Source organism: Arachis stenosperma, chromosome 1, assembly GCF_014773155.1.
Source record: "Arachis stenosperma cultivar V10309 chromosome 1, arast.V10309.gnm1.PFL2, whole genome shotgun sequence".
In the NCBI taxonomy this organism is placed as follows: Eukaryota; Viridiplantae; Streptophyta; class Magnoliopsida; order Fabales; family Fabaceae; genus Arachis; species Arachis stenosperma.
Window position 1 is genome coordinate 31,539,312 of NC_080377.1, and position 13,772 is coordinate 31,553,083.

The 13,772-nt window shown below is 40.9% G+C and overlaps 1 non-coding gene across 1 annotated transcript; it reads left to right on the top strand.

Moving 5' to 3' along the window:
* The first annotated feature begins 3,076 nt into the window (after positions 1–3,076).
* LOC130950412 (small nucleolar RNA R71) lies at positions 3,077–3,184 on the top strand. The gene has a single exon (XR_009073572.1). It is a non-coding gene; the product is annotated as a small nucleolar RNA R71 (small nucleolar RNA).
* Positions 3,185–13,772: the final 10,588 nt, after the last annotated feature.

Consider the following 13,772-nt stretch of genomic DNA (forward strand, 5'->3'; position numbering starts at 1 on the left):
GGGGATGTCTCCCTCTATGTCAACTCCCACTGAATAACAGAGGTGACAAATGAGGTGAGGAAAGGCTAACCTTGCTAAGGTAGGGGACTTGTCCGCCACCCTATAGAGTTCTTGGGCTATAACCTCATGAACTTCCACTTCTTCTCCAATCATGATGCTATGAATCATGATGGCCCGATCTAGAGTAACTTCGGACCGGTTGCTAGTGGGAATGATTGAGCGTCGGATAAACTCCAACCATCCTCTAGCCACGGGTTTGAGGTCATGCCTTCTCAATTGAACCGGCTTCCCTCTTGAATCTCTCTTCCATTGGGCGCCCTCTTCACATATGACTGTGAGGACTTGGTCCAACCTTTGATCAAAGTTGACCCTTCTTCATGGCCACAACTTCATAGAAGTGGTCTTGATGCACCCTTGAGATGAATCTCTCCATCTCCCATGACTCGGAGGTGGAAGCTTTTGCCTTCCCTTTCCTCTTTCTAGAGGTTTCTCCGGCCTTAGATGCCATAAATGGTTATGGAAAAACAAAAAAGCAACGCTTTTACCACACTAAACTTAAAAGGTTTGCTCGTCCTCGAGCAAAAGAAGAAAGAAGAGAGTAGAAGAAGAAGAAATGAGGAGGAAGGGAGTGGCTTTGTGTTCGGCCAAAGAGGGGGAGAAGTGGTGTTTAGGTTGTGTGAAAATGAAGGGGTGAAGAAGGGTATATATAGGAGAGAGGGGGCTCATGGTTCGGTCATGTATGGGTGGGTTTGGGAGGGAAAGTGGTTTGAATTTGAATGGTGAGGTAGGTGGGGTTTTATGAAGGATGGATGTGAGTGGTGAAGAGAAAGATGGGATTTGATAGGTGAATGGTTTTTGGGGAAGAGGTGTTGAGGTGATTGGTGAATGGGTGAAGAAGAGAGAGAGAGTGGTGGGGTTGGTGGGGATCCTTTGGGGTCCACAGATCCTGTGGTGTCAAGGAAAAGTCATCCCTGCACCAAATGGCATTCAAAATCACGTTTTGAGCCAATTCTGGCGTTAAACGCTGGGCTGGTGCCCATTCCTGGCGTTTAACGCCAGGTTCTTGCCCTTTCCTGGCGTTTAACGCCAGTCTGGTGCCCCTTTCTGGCGTTAAACGCCCAGAATGGTGCCAGACTGGGCGTTAAACGCCCAACTGCTAACCTCACTGGCGTTTAAACGCCAGCAACATCTTCCTCCAGGGTGTGCTATTTTTCTTCCTGTTTTTCATTCTGTTTTTGCTTTTTCAATTGATTTTGTGACTTCTTATGATCATCAACCTACAAAATAAAATAAAATAACAAAAGAAAATAGATAAAATATAACATTGGGTTGCCTCCCAACAAGCGTTTCTTTAATGTCAGTAGCTTGACAGAGGGCTCTCATGGAGCCTCACAGATACTCAGAGCAAATGTTGGGACCTCCCAACACCAAACTTAGAGTTTGAATGTGGGGGTTCAACACCAAACTTAGAGTTTGGTTGTGGCCTCCCAACACCAAACTTAGAGTTTGACTGTGGGGGCTCTGTTTGACTCTGATTTGAGAGAAGCTCTTCATGCTTCCTCTCCATGGTGACAGAGGGATATCCTTGAGCCTTAAACACAAAGGATCCTTCATTCACTTGAATGAACAGTTCACCTCTATCAACATCAATTACAGCCTTTGCTGTGGCTAGGAAGGGTCTGCCAAGGATGATGTTTTCATCCATGCACTTCCCAGTCTCTAGGACTATGAAATCAACATGGATGTAATGGTCTTCAATTTTCACCAAAACATCCTCTACAAGTCCATAAGCTTGTTTTCTTGAGTTGTCTGCCATCTCTAGTGAGATTTTTGCAGCTTGCACCTCAAAGATCCCTAGCTTCTCCATTACAGAGAGAGGCATGAGGTTTACACTTGACCCTAAGTCACACAGAGCCTTCTTGAAGGTCATGGTGCCTATGGTACAAGGTATGGAAAACTTCCCAGGATCTTGTCTCTTTTGAGGTAATTTCTGCCTAGACAAGTCATCCAGTTCTTTGGTGAGCAAAGGAGGTTCATCCTCCCAAGTCTCATTTCCAAATAACTTGTCATTCAGCTTCATGATTGCTCCAAGGTATTTAGCAACTTGCTCTTCAGTGACATACTCATCCTCTTCAGAGGAAGAATACTCATCAGAGCTCATGAATGGCAGAAGTAAGTCCAATGGAATCTCTATGGTCTCATGTTGAGCCTCAGATTCCCATGGTTCCTCATTGGGGAACTCATTGGAGGTCAGTGCACGCCCATTGAGGTCTTCCTCAGTGGCGTTCACTTCCTCTCCTTCCTCTCCAAATTCGGCCATGTTGATGGCCTTGCACTCTCCTTTTGGATTTTCTTCTGTATTGCTTGGAAGAGTACTTGGAGGGAGTTCAGTAATTTTCTTGCTCAGCTGTCCCACTTGTGCCTCCAAATTTCTAATGGAGGACCTTGTTTCAGTCATGAAACTTTGAGTGGTTTTGATTAGATCAGAGACCATGGTTGCTAAGTCAGAAGGGTTCTGCTTAGAATTCTCTGTCTGTTGCTGAGAAGATGATGGAAAAGGCTTGCCATTGCTAAACCTGTTTCTTCCACCATTGTTGTTGAAACCTTGTTGAGGTCTCTCTTGATTCTTCCATGAGAAATTTGGGTGATTTCTCCATGAAGAATTATAGGTGTTTCCATAGGGTTCTCCTAGGTAATTCACCTCTTCCATTGAAGGGTTCTCAGGATCATAAGCTTCTTCTTCAGATGAAGCATCCTTAGTACTGCTTGGTGCATTTTGCATTCCAGACAGACTTTGAGAAATCAAATTGACTTGTTGAGTCAATATCTTGTTCTGAGCCAGTATGGCATTCAGAGTGTCAATCTCAAGAACTCCTTTCTTCTGACTAGTCCCATTGTTCACAGGATTTCTTTCAGAAGTGTACATGAATTGGTTATTTGCAACCATTTCAATTAGTTCTTGAGCTTCTGCAGGCGTCTTCTTCAGATGAAGAGATCCTCCAGCAGAGCTATCCAAAGACATCTTGGATAGTTCAGAGAGACCATCATAGAAAATACCTATGATGCTCCATTTAGAAAGCATGTCAGAAGGACATTTTCTGATCAATTGCTTGTATCTTTCCCAAGCTTCATAGAGGGATTCACCATCCTTCTGTCTGAAGGTTTGGACTTCCACTCTAAGCTTACTCAATTTTTGAGGTGGAAAGAACTTTGCCAAGAAGGCATTGACTAGCTTTTCCCAAGAGTCCAGGCTTTCTTTAGGTTGTGAGTCCAACCATGTCCTAGCTCTGTCTCTTACAGCAAAAGGGAATAGCATAAGTCTATAGACTTCAGGGTCTACCCCATTAGTCTTGACAGTGTCACAGATTTGCAAGAATTCAGCTAAGAACTGATGAGGATCTTCCAATGGAAGTCCATGGAATTTGCAATTCTGTTGCATTAGAGAAACTAATTGAGGCTTAAGCTCAAAGTTGTTTGCTCCAATGGCAGGGATAGAGATGCTTCTTCCATAGAAGTCGGGAGTAGGTGCAGTAAAGTCACCCAGCACCTTCCTTGCATTGTTGGCATTGTTGTTGTTTTCGGCTGCCATGTGTTCTTCTTCCTTGAAGAATTCGTTTAGGTCCTCTACAAAGAGTTGTGCCTTAGCTTCTCTTAGCTTTCGTTTCAAGGTCCTTTCAGGTTCAGGGTCAGCTTCAACAAGAATGCCTTTGTCTTTGTTCCTGCTCATATGAAAGAGAAGAAAACAAGAAAATATGGAATCCTCTATGTCACAGTATAGAGATTCCTTGAGGTGTCAGAGGAAAAGAAAAATAGAAGACAGAAGGAGAAGAATTCGAACTTAATTAGATGGAGTTCGAATTGTGCATGAGAAGGAGTGGTACTCCAATAATAGAAGGATGTGAGAAGAGAGGAAGAAATTTTTGAAAATTAAGTGAAAGATTTTGAAAACATTTTGAAAAACTTTAATTGATTTTCGAAAACTAGAAGTGGGAGGGAAATCAAGTGTTTTTTTTTTTGAAAAAGAATTTGAAATTAGAAATTAAAAAGATCTGATTGAAAACTATTTTGAAAAAGATGTGATTAAAAAGATATGATTGAAAAGATATGATTTGAAAACAATTTTAAAAGATATGATTTGAAAACAATTTGAAAAGATATGATTTTAAAAATTAATGACTTGCCTAACAAGAAAAGATATGATTCAAACATTAAACCTTTCTTAGTAGAAAAGGCAACATACTTGAAATGTTCAATCAAATCATTAATTATTAGTAAGTATCTTTGAAAAAGGAAAGAAATTGATTTTGAAAACATTTGATTGAAAAGATTTGATTTGAAAAAGATTTGATTTTGAAAAACTTTGAAAACTTGAAAAAAAATTGGTTTGAAAAACAAAATCTTCCCCCTTGTGCCATCCTGGCGTTAAGCGCCCAGAATGGTATCCATTCTGGCATTTAACGCCCAAAATGCTACCTTTTTGGGCGTTAAACGCCCAACCAGGTACCCTGGCTGGCGTTTAAACGCCAGTCTGTCCTTCTTCACTGGGTGTTTTGAACGCCCAGCTTTTTCTGTGTAATTCCTCTGCTGCATGTTCTGAATCTTCAGTTCCCTGTACTATTGACTTGAAAATAGAGCCAAGATCAAATAAACAAGGCATGCAAGACACCAAACTTAAAATTAGACACTAGACTCAAACAAGAAACATAAAATCTTTTTGGTTTTTATGATTTTGTAATTTTTTTGTGTTTTTTTTTTTCGAAATTCATATGAAAATAGAAAATGAAGGTTTCAGAATTCTCAATTTGAATTTCCAGGAATCATTGCAATGTTAGTCTAAGACTTCGGTCCAGGAATTAGACATGGCTTCACAGCCAGCCAAGCTTTCAAAGAAAGCTTCGGTCTAAAACACTAGACATGGCCAATGGCCAGCCAAGCCTTAGCAGATCACTGCTCCAATAGCAAGATTGATGGAAATCAACAAGCTATTGTGATGATCAGTTGAAACCTCGGTCCAATAAGATTAGACATGGCTTCTCAGCCAGCCAGATTTCAACAAATCACCATGAAACTCTAGAACTCATTTTTAAGAATTCTGAAGAAAAATGCCTAATCTAAGCAACAAGATGAACCGTCAGTTGTCCATACACGAAACAATCCCCGGCAACGGCGCCAAAAACTTGGTGCGCGAAATTGTGAACAATACTTTTCACAACTCTCATAATCCCCGGTAATGGCTCCAAAGACTTGGTGCTCAATACCATGGCATAAACACAACTTCGCACAACTAACCAGCAAGTGCACTGGGTCGTCCAAGTAATAAACCTTACGCGAGTAAGGGTCGATCCCACGGAGATTGTTGCTATGAAGCAAGCTATGGTCACCTTGTAAATCTTAGTCAGGCAGACTCAAATGGGTATAGATGATGAATAAAACATAAAGATAAAGATAGAGATACTTATGTATATCATTGGTGAGAGCTTCAGATAAGCGTATGAAGATGCCTTCCCTTCCGTCTCTCTGCTTTCCTACTGTCTTCATCCAATCCTTCTTACTCCTTTCCATGGCAAGCTTATGCAAGGGTTTCACCGTTGTCAGTGGCTACCTCCCATCCTCTCAGTGGAAATGTTCAACGCACCCTGTCACGGCATGGCTATCCATCTGTCGGTTCTCGTTCAGGCCGGAATAGAATCCAGTGATTCTTTTGCGTCTGTCACTAACGCCCCGCCTTCAGGAGTTTGAAGCACGTCACAGTCATTCAATCATTGAATCCTACTCAGAATACCACAGACAAGGCTAGACCTTCCGGATTCTCTTGAATGCCGCCATCAGTTCTTGCCTATACCACGAAGACTCTGATCTCACGGAATGGCTGGCTCGTTTGTCAGGCGAGCACTCGGTTGTCAGGCGATCAACCATGCATCGTGCAATCAGGAATCCAAGAGATAAACACTAGAGCCTTGTTTGCTTGTAGAACAGAAGTGGTTGTCAGTCACTCTGTTCATAAGTGAGAATGATGATGAGCGTCACATAATCATCACATTCATCAAGTTCTTGAGTGCAAATGAATATCTTGGACAAAGAACAAGCGGAATTGAATAGAAGAACAATAGTAATTGCATTAATACTCGAGGTACAGCAGAGCTCCACACCTTAATCTATGGTGTGTAGAAACTCCACCGTTGAAAATACATAAGAACAAGGTCTAGGCATGGCCGAATGGCCAGCCTCCCAAAGTGATCAAAAGATCTAAAGAAAAAGGTTCCAAAGATCAAAAGATGAAGATACAATAGTAAAAGGTCCTACTTATAGAAAACTAGTAGCCTAAGGTGTACAAAGATGAGTAAATGACATAAAAATCCACTTCCGGGCCCACTTGGTGTGTGCTTGGGCTGAGCATTGAAGCATTTTCGTGTAGAGACTCTTCTTGGAGTTAAACGCCAGCTTTTATGCCAGTTTGGGCGTTTAACTCCCATTTTGGTGCCAGTTCCGGCGTTTAACGCTGGGATTTCTGAGGGTGACTTTGAACGCCGGTTTGGGCCATCAAATCTTGGGCAAAGTATGGACTATCATATATTGCTGGAAAGCCCAGGATGTCTACTTTCCAACGCCATTGAGAGCGCGCCAATTGGGCTTCTGTAGCTCCAGAAAATCCACTTCGAGTGCAGGGAGGTCAGAATCCAATAGCATCTGCAGTCCTTTTCAGTCTTTGAATCAGATTTTTGCTCAGAACCTTCAATTTCAGCCAGAAAATACCTGAAATCACAGAAAAACACACAAACTCATAGTAAAGTCCAGAAAAGTGAATTTTAACTAAAAACTAATAAAAATATACTAAGAACTCAACTAAAACTATTAAAAACATACTAAAAACAATGCCAAAAAGCGTACAAATTATCCGCTCATCACCAACCAACCACAAGCCCCTCAAATCACCTACCCTTCCCCTTCCTCCAATCAAGATAAAACACTCTGTTCCATTCTCCAAGGACAAAAAGAACTCCAAACTACACTTACATCTAGTCTTACCGGTCATACTTCTACCCTCCAAACTCTCATAGCTGCATGGAACCACCTTCTACCTCCACTCCTCAAGCTTCAAGTTCTAATGCCATGCCCTCCCAACCTCTACCAAACCTCAAGGGTAGCATCAATGCCATTACCTTGAGGTCTGGAACCAAATTGCAAGAGAGGAGTCCGAACACATCGAGCCCAATGATAGTCACTCAAGATGAAAAGGTGGTGGGGAAGAAGAAATTGAAGAGGAGGATGAGGCAAATGAGCTAGTTGAAGATGAAGTCCCTCAACCAAGGAGTGAAGTCTCTAAAGATGAGAATGTCTTGGAGGAAGTTGCTCAACAAATACCATTTCCCACATTGGCAAGGAAGACCAAGAAGCGTGTAGAGCTTGACTTCAAAATAGTGGAGATGTTCAAGAAAGTTGAGGTAACTATCCCTCTCTTTGATGCTATCCATCAAGCACCTTAATATGCCAAGTTTCTTAAAGACTTATGCATGAACAAAGAAAGAATTCATGAGTTAGAAACTATTCCATTGGGGAGCTCTATTTCGGCTTTAATGCGAGCAATACTGGAAAAGTGTGGTGATTTGGGCCCTTGCTTAGTCACTTGTACCATAGATGGTGTCCAATTCATTGATTGTATGTGTGATCTTGGTGCATGTGTTAGTATTATGCCTCTTTCCATTTATCATGTATTGAAGCTCCCACCGTTGAAGCGGTCGGCGGCTAGGTTTATCTTGGCGGACAAGAGCATAATCACTGTGACGTGAATTGCGGAAGATGTGTTGGTAAACATAAAGGGTTTGGTATTTCCAATTGATTTTCATATCCTTAAGATGCCTCCTAGTGAATCTGAAAAGACATCGTCTATCTTACTTAGGAGGCCATTTTTGAGGACCTCTAGGTTCAAATTGGATGTCTATTCGGGAATTTATTCTTTTGAGATTGACGGATGATGCGCGTTCATCATTGCGTACTTTTAGTAGTCATTTCAATAGATTTCTGTTTAGTTTTCATACAAATTTTGCCAAAATATGAGTAATAGCATGAAAAATCTTTGCATGAAACAAAATCTCAAGCATAGGTGACTTTTAGCTAATATACAAGGTAAATATGATAAAATAGATCACCCTAAGTGAAGTTTTGATTTTGAGTATTATTAGCACACTTAGCATATAAAGATCATCTTGTATGTTACCTTGATGCACTTTGTTTGTTTGATTTCAGGCAAAAAAAAAAGCAGAGAAGAGCCACGTTAGTGGCTACGTTAATCTAATTAACGTGACCACTAACGTGGAAGGAAGGAAAATTGGAACATTAGTGGGAACGTTAATGGCATCAACTTTGAAGAAGGAGCAGCGTTAATGGCAAAAGTGAGTGCCAATAATGCTAGCGAAGGCCAAGAAGACCCACATTAGCTTCCACGTTAGTTACATTAACGTGGGATCTAACGTGGAAGGAAAGGGAAATGCCAACGTTAGTGGAAAAAGTGAGTGCCACTAACGTTTGTGAAGCAAGAAGACCCACGTTAGCTTCCACGTTAGTTACATTAACGTGGGAACTAACGTGGAAGGAAAGGGAGACGCCAACGTTAGTGGAAAAGGTGAACGCCACTAACGCTAGCGAAGCAAAGGAAGACTGGTGCACGAAATTATGATTTCTAACAATGGCGATCAGCTTGGTATGCGCGTTTATAACTCAGCACTTTCTTCACAACTTTGCACAACTAACCAGCAAGTGCACTGGGTCGTCCAAGTAATAAACCTTACGTGAGTAAGGGTCGATCCCACAGAGATTGTTGGTATGAAGCAAGCTATGGTCATCTTGTAAATCTCAGTTAGGCGAATAATAAATGGTTATGGAGTTTTCGAATAATAATCATATATAAACAGAAAATAAAGATAGAAATACTTATGTAAATCATTGGTGAGAATTTCAGACAAGTGTATGGAGATGCTTTGTCCCTGTTGGATCTCTGCAACATACTGCTTTCTTACTTTCAATCCTTCTTACTCTTTTCCATGGCAAGCTGCATGTAGGGCATCACCGTTGTCAATGGCTATATCCCATCCTCTCAGTGAAAAAGGTTCAAATGCTCTTGTCACAACACGGCTAATCATCTGTCGGTTCTCGATCATGTCGGAATAGAATCCATTGATTCTTTGGCGTTTGTCATCACGCCTAACAATCGCGAGTTTGAAGCTCGTCACAGTCATTCAATCCTCGAATCCTACTTTGAATACCACAGACAAGGTTTAGACTTTCCGGATTCTCATGAATGCCGCCATCAATTCTAGCTTATACCACGAAGATTCTGATTAAGAAATCCAAGAGATACTCGCTCTTTCTAAGGTAGAACGGAAGTGGTTGTCAGTCACGCGTTCATAGGTGAGAATGATGATGAGTGTCACGGATCATCACATTCATCATGTTGAAGTGCAACGAATATCTTAGAACAGGAATAAACTGAATTGAATAGAAAATAGTAGAAATTGCATTAAAACTCGAGGTACAGCAGAGTTCCACACCCTTAATCTATGGTGTGTAGAAACTCTACCGTTGAAAATACATAAGTGATGAAGGTCCATGCATGGCCAAATGGCCAGCCCCCATGAATGATCAAAAGACCGAATGGTCAAGAGACTATATTGTCAAAAAAGACCCTAGTACAATAGTAAAAAGTTCTATTTATAATAAAACTAGCTACTAGGGTTACAGAGATAAGTAATTGATGCAGAAATCTACTTCCGGGGTCCACTTGGTGTGTGCTTGGGCTGAGCTTGAGCTTTACACGTGCAGAGGCTTCTCTTGGAGTTAAACACCAAGTTGTAACGTGTTTTTGGCATTTAACTCTGGTTTGTGACGTGTTTCTGGCATTTTACTCCAGAATGCAGCATGGAACTGGTGTCGAACGCCAGCTTGCGTCGTTTAATCTCGAATAAAGTATGGACTATTATATATTTCTGGAAAGCTCTAAATGTTTACTTTTCAACACCGTTGAGAGCGCACCATTTGGAGTTTTATAGCTCCAGAAAATCTATTTCGAGTGCAGAGAGGTCAGAATCCAACAGCATCAGTAGTCCTTTGTTAGCGTCCTTATCAGAGTTTTGCTCAAGTCCCTCAATTTCAGCCAGAAAATACCTAAAATCACGAAAAGCACACAAACTCATAGTAAAGTCCAGAAATGTGAATTTTACATAAAAACTAATGAAAACATCCTTAAAAGTAGCTAGATCCTACTAAAAACTACCTAAAAATAATGCCAAAAAGTGTATAAATTATCCGCTCATCAAAGACCCACATTAATGGCCACGTTAGTTACACTAATGTGGACATTAATGTGGGAAAAAGTCTCACCTGGCAGCCTGACCATGCCTTCTTCAAACAAGAATAACTTGAACTGCAAAGGACCTGGCAATATTAAGCCCCTAATCGCTAGCGTTATTGTGACTCACGTTTTCCAGTAACGCTAGCGACTGTGCCAGCGACCTTGTCTACTTCAAAGGAGCATAACTTGAGTTACAGAGGTCTAATTGAGGTGATTTGAGTTGCGTTAGAAAGCTGATATTCAGAGATTTCTAAAGATATATAATAGTCTATAATGGGCATGAAATTGGAGCACAAACAAGAGGCATCTTTTAAGCCCCAAAAACACCAATTGGGTAGCAAGTGTGACGTTAGCCATACTAACTTCAGCACTAACGCCACACTTGTAGCGTTTGTGTGTCTAACGGAAGCAATAAAGCCAAGTCACCCTGGACCTCAATTTGATTCACTTCTCTTTCAAGGACCACCCAACCTCAAGGAAGCAAGCCCAAAATTGTCGACCAATCAAGGCCACAAGAAGCATCTAGAATAAGAATTTTTATTTAATTGTAATTTACTTTTAATTTCATTTTATTTTGTAATTTAGGAGAGCCTATATAAGGGCCTTAGTTTTTACATTCAAGATATTCTGGAACAGAGAATTGAAGGAAGGGGGAGAAAGTGAAGACCAATTTGAACTTCTGTGAATTGGCACACTCCAAGGGGAGTGGGTCTTCGGACCCCTCCCCTCAACCACTCTTCTTCCTTTTCTCTTCTTTTCTTCCTTAGGAGTAGTTTCTTTTCTTTGTACTTTTCATTTATGAATTTTGAAGTTTCAATTTCAGTTTTAATCTTCATCTTTACTTTTCTGCACTTTCTTTCTTTTCTATTTTGGTAGAGCAATGATCAACTAACTCTTTTCATTGGGTTATAGAGCTCTATTGTGATTCAATGGATCAATTGTAGTTCTTATTCTTCTTCTTCTTTCTTTTCTCTTGATTTTACTAGAGAGCTTTTGATCTTCATTCAATTGGTTAGCTATCTTGGAAGAGAAGCTCTCCATAATTGGATCTCCTCGGAACCTTGGAAAAGGAATGAGGAGATCATGCTAGAAATGCTCTCTCACATTGGATTAGGTTGGGAGTTGGGCGGATATAGTGACATGTAATCCCCCCAATACTTTGATCTTTGAATGTGTGTGGTATAATCAGTGACCAAACTTCATCTCTTCCCATGAGCAATTAAATCAAGGAATTGGGAAATTGTTCAAGCTTAGAGAGATTGGATTGCCAAGGAATTGGGATCCAATCACTTAAGATTGCCAAGGAGATCAATGAATGTATTGTTTGAGGAAGAGATGAGAATGAACTTGATCCAGAGGATTATAATATCTCTTGATCCCAATGTTCATTTTATTTTTAGTTCTTACATTTACTTTTCTTGCCATTTTACTTTTCTGTATTTTATCTCTTTCTTTACTTTTGTGCCATTTATTTTCCTGTTGCTTATCACTCCTTAATGATTCGTCTAACTAGAATAATCAATTAACCATTGATTGCTTAATCCGTTAATCCCTGTGGATTCGACCTCACTCTATTGTGAGTTTTTACTTGACGACAAATTCGGTATACTTGCCGAAGGGAAATTCGTTGAGAGACAAGTTTTCGTGCATCAACGGAAGAGTTGTAAGCTTTAGTCTTGATGAAACCATGAGGCACCCACCGGAGGATGATTCCATATTCTGGTGTGACTTAATTGACAATGTTGTGGCCGAAGTACATTATGCTAATCTTGATGAGAAGAGTATAATTGAAGGATCAAGTGTGGGGAGCCCCCATGAATGTGAAGTTAACACCGTACCCCGTCCGGATCCACCGGAAGTTCAAATGCCAAGTCAAGAACAAAGTGTAGAGTTGAAACCACTACCGGCTCATCTAAAATATGCCTATCTTGATGAAGTTCACAAGTTCTCGGTAATTGTTGCAAGGGAGCTCACTCCTCAACAAGAGGAGAAGTTGCTTCATGTTTTGAGGAGGAACAAAAGGGCTATAGGATGAAGCTTCGCGGACCTAGTGGGCATAAGCCCCCAAGTGTGTGAGCACCGAATCCTCCTAGAAGAAGGAGCTAGACCCATTCGGCAACCTCAAAGGCGTTTGAATTCTACCATTCTAGAGGTTGTAAAGAAGGAGGTAACCCGGTTATTAGAAGCGGACATTATCTATCCTATTTCGGATAGTGAATGGGTAAGTCCCGTACAAATCGTCCCAAAGAAGTCCAGAGTTACTACAATCAAGAATGAGAGTGGTGAGCTTATAGCTTCGAGGGTGAAAAACTCATGCAGTGTGTGTATTGATTACCGGCGTTTAAACACGACCACTAGGAAGGATCACTTTCCGCTACCGTTCATCAATCAAATGCTTGATTGATTGTCTGGTAAATCTCATTACTGTTTCTTAGATGGCTATTCGGGGTATTTTCAAATCCATATTGCTTTAGAAGATCAGGAGAAAACTACCTTTACATGCCCCTTTGGAACTTATGCCTACAAGCGCATGCCATTTGGCCTATGCAACGCACCAGCAACTTTCCAATGGTGTATGATGAGTATATTTGCGGATCTTCTAGAGCATTGCATGGAGGTGTTCATGGACGATTTTAGTGTCTATGGGGACTCCTTTGATATTTTCTTGGACAATATTGCAAAAGTATTAGAGAGGTGTACTAAATCAAACCTTGTTTTAAATTTTGAGAAGTGTCATTTTATGGTTAGACAAGGTATTATTTTAGGACACATTATCTCTAATAGTGGTATTTCTGTAGATCCGGCAAAGATCAATGTTATATCTAGTTTGCCTTACCCCTCCTCCAAGAGGGAAGTCCGTGCGTTCCTTGGTCATGCAGGTTTTTACCGATGATTTATTAAGGACTTTAGTAAGGTGGCACTACCTCTATCTTGATTGTTACAAAAGGATGTTGAATTTGATCTAAGTGAAGAGTGCATGGAGGCCTTTGATAAGCTCAAAGTTGCATTGACCCAAGCTCCCATTGTAAGAAGGACCGACTGGAATCGGCCATTCGAGATAATATGTGACGCATCAAACTATGCGGTGGGAGCCGCGCTAGCACAGCACGAAGGTAAAAATCCTTATGTCATTGCCTATGCCTCTAAAACTTTAGATGGAATCCAATCCAATTACACTACCACCGAGAAGGAATTGTTGGCTATTGTCTTTGCTTTGGATAAATTCTGAGCTTATCTACTTGGCTCAAAGGTGGTAGTGTACTCGGATCATGCGGCCTTGAAATATTTGTTGGCCAAGAAAGAGTCTAAACCAAGGTTAATCCGATGGGTTTTGATATTGCAAGAATTTGATATAGAAATCAGAGATAGGAGTGGTTTGCAAAATCTAGTGGCGCATCACTTAAGTTGCCTTGAGCACACAAAAGGC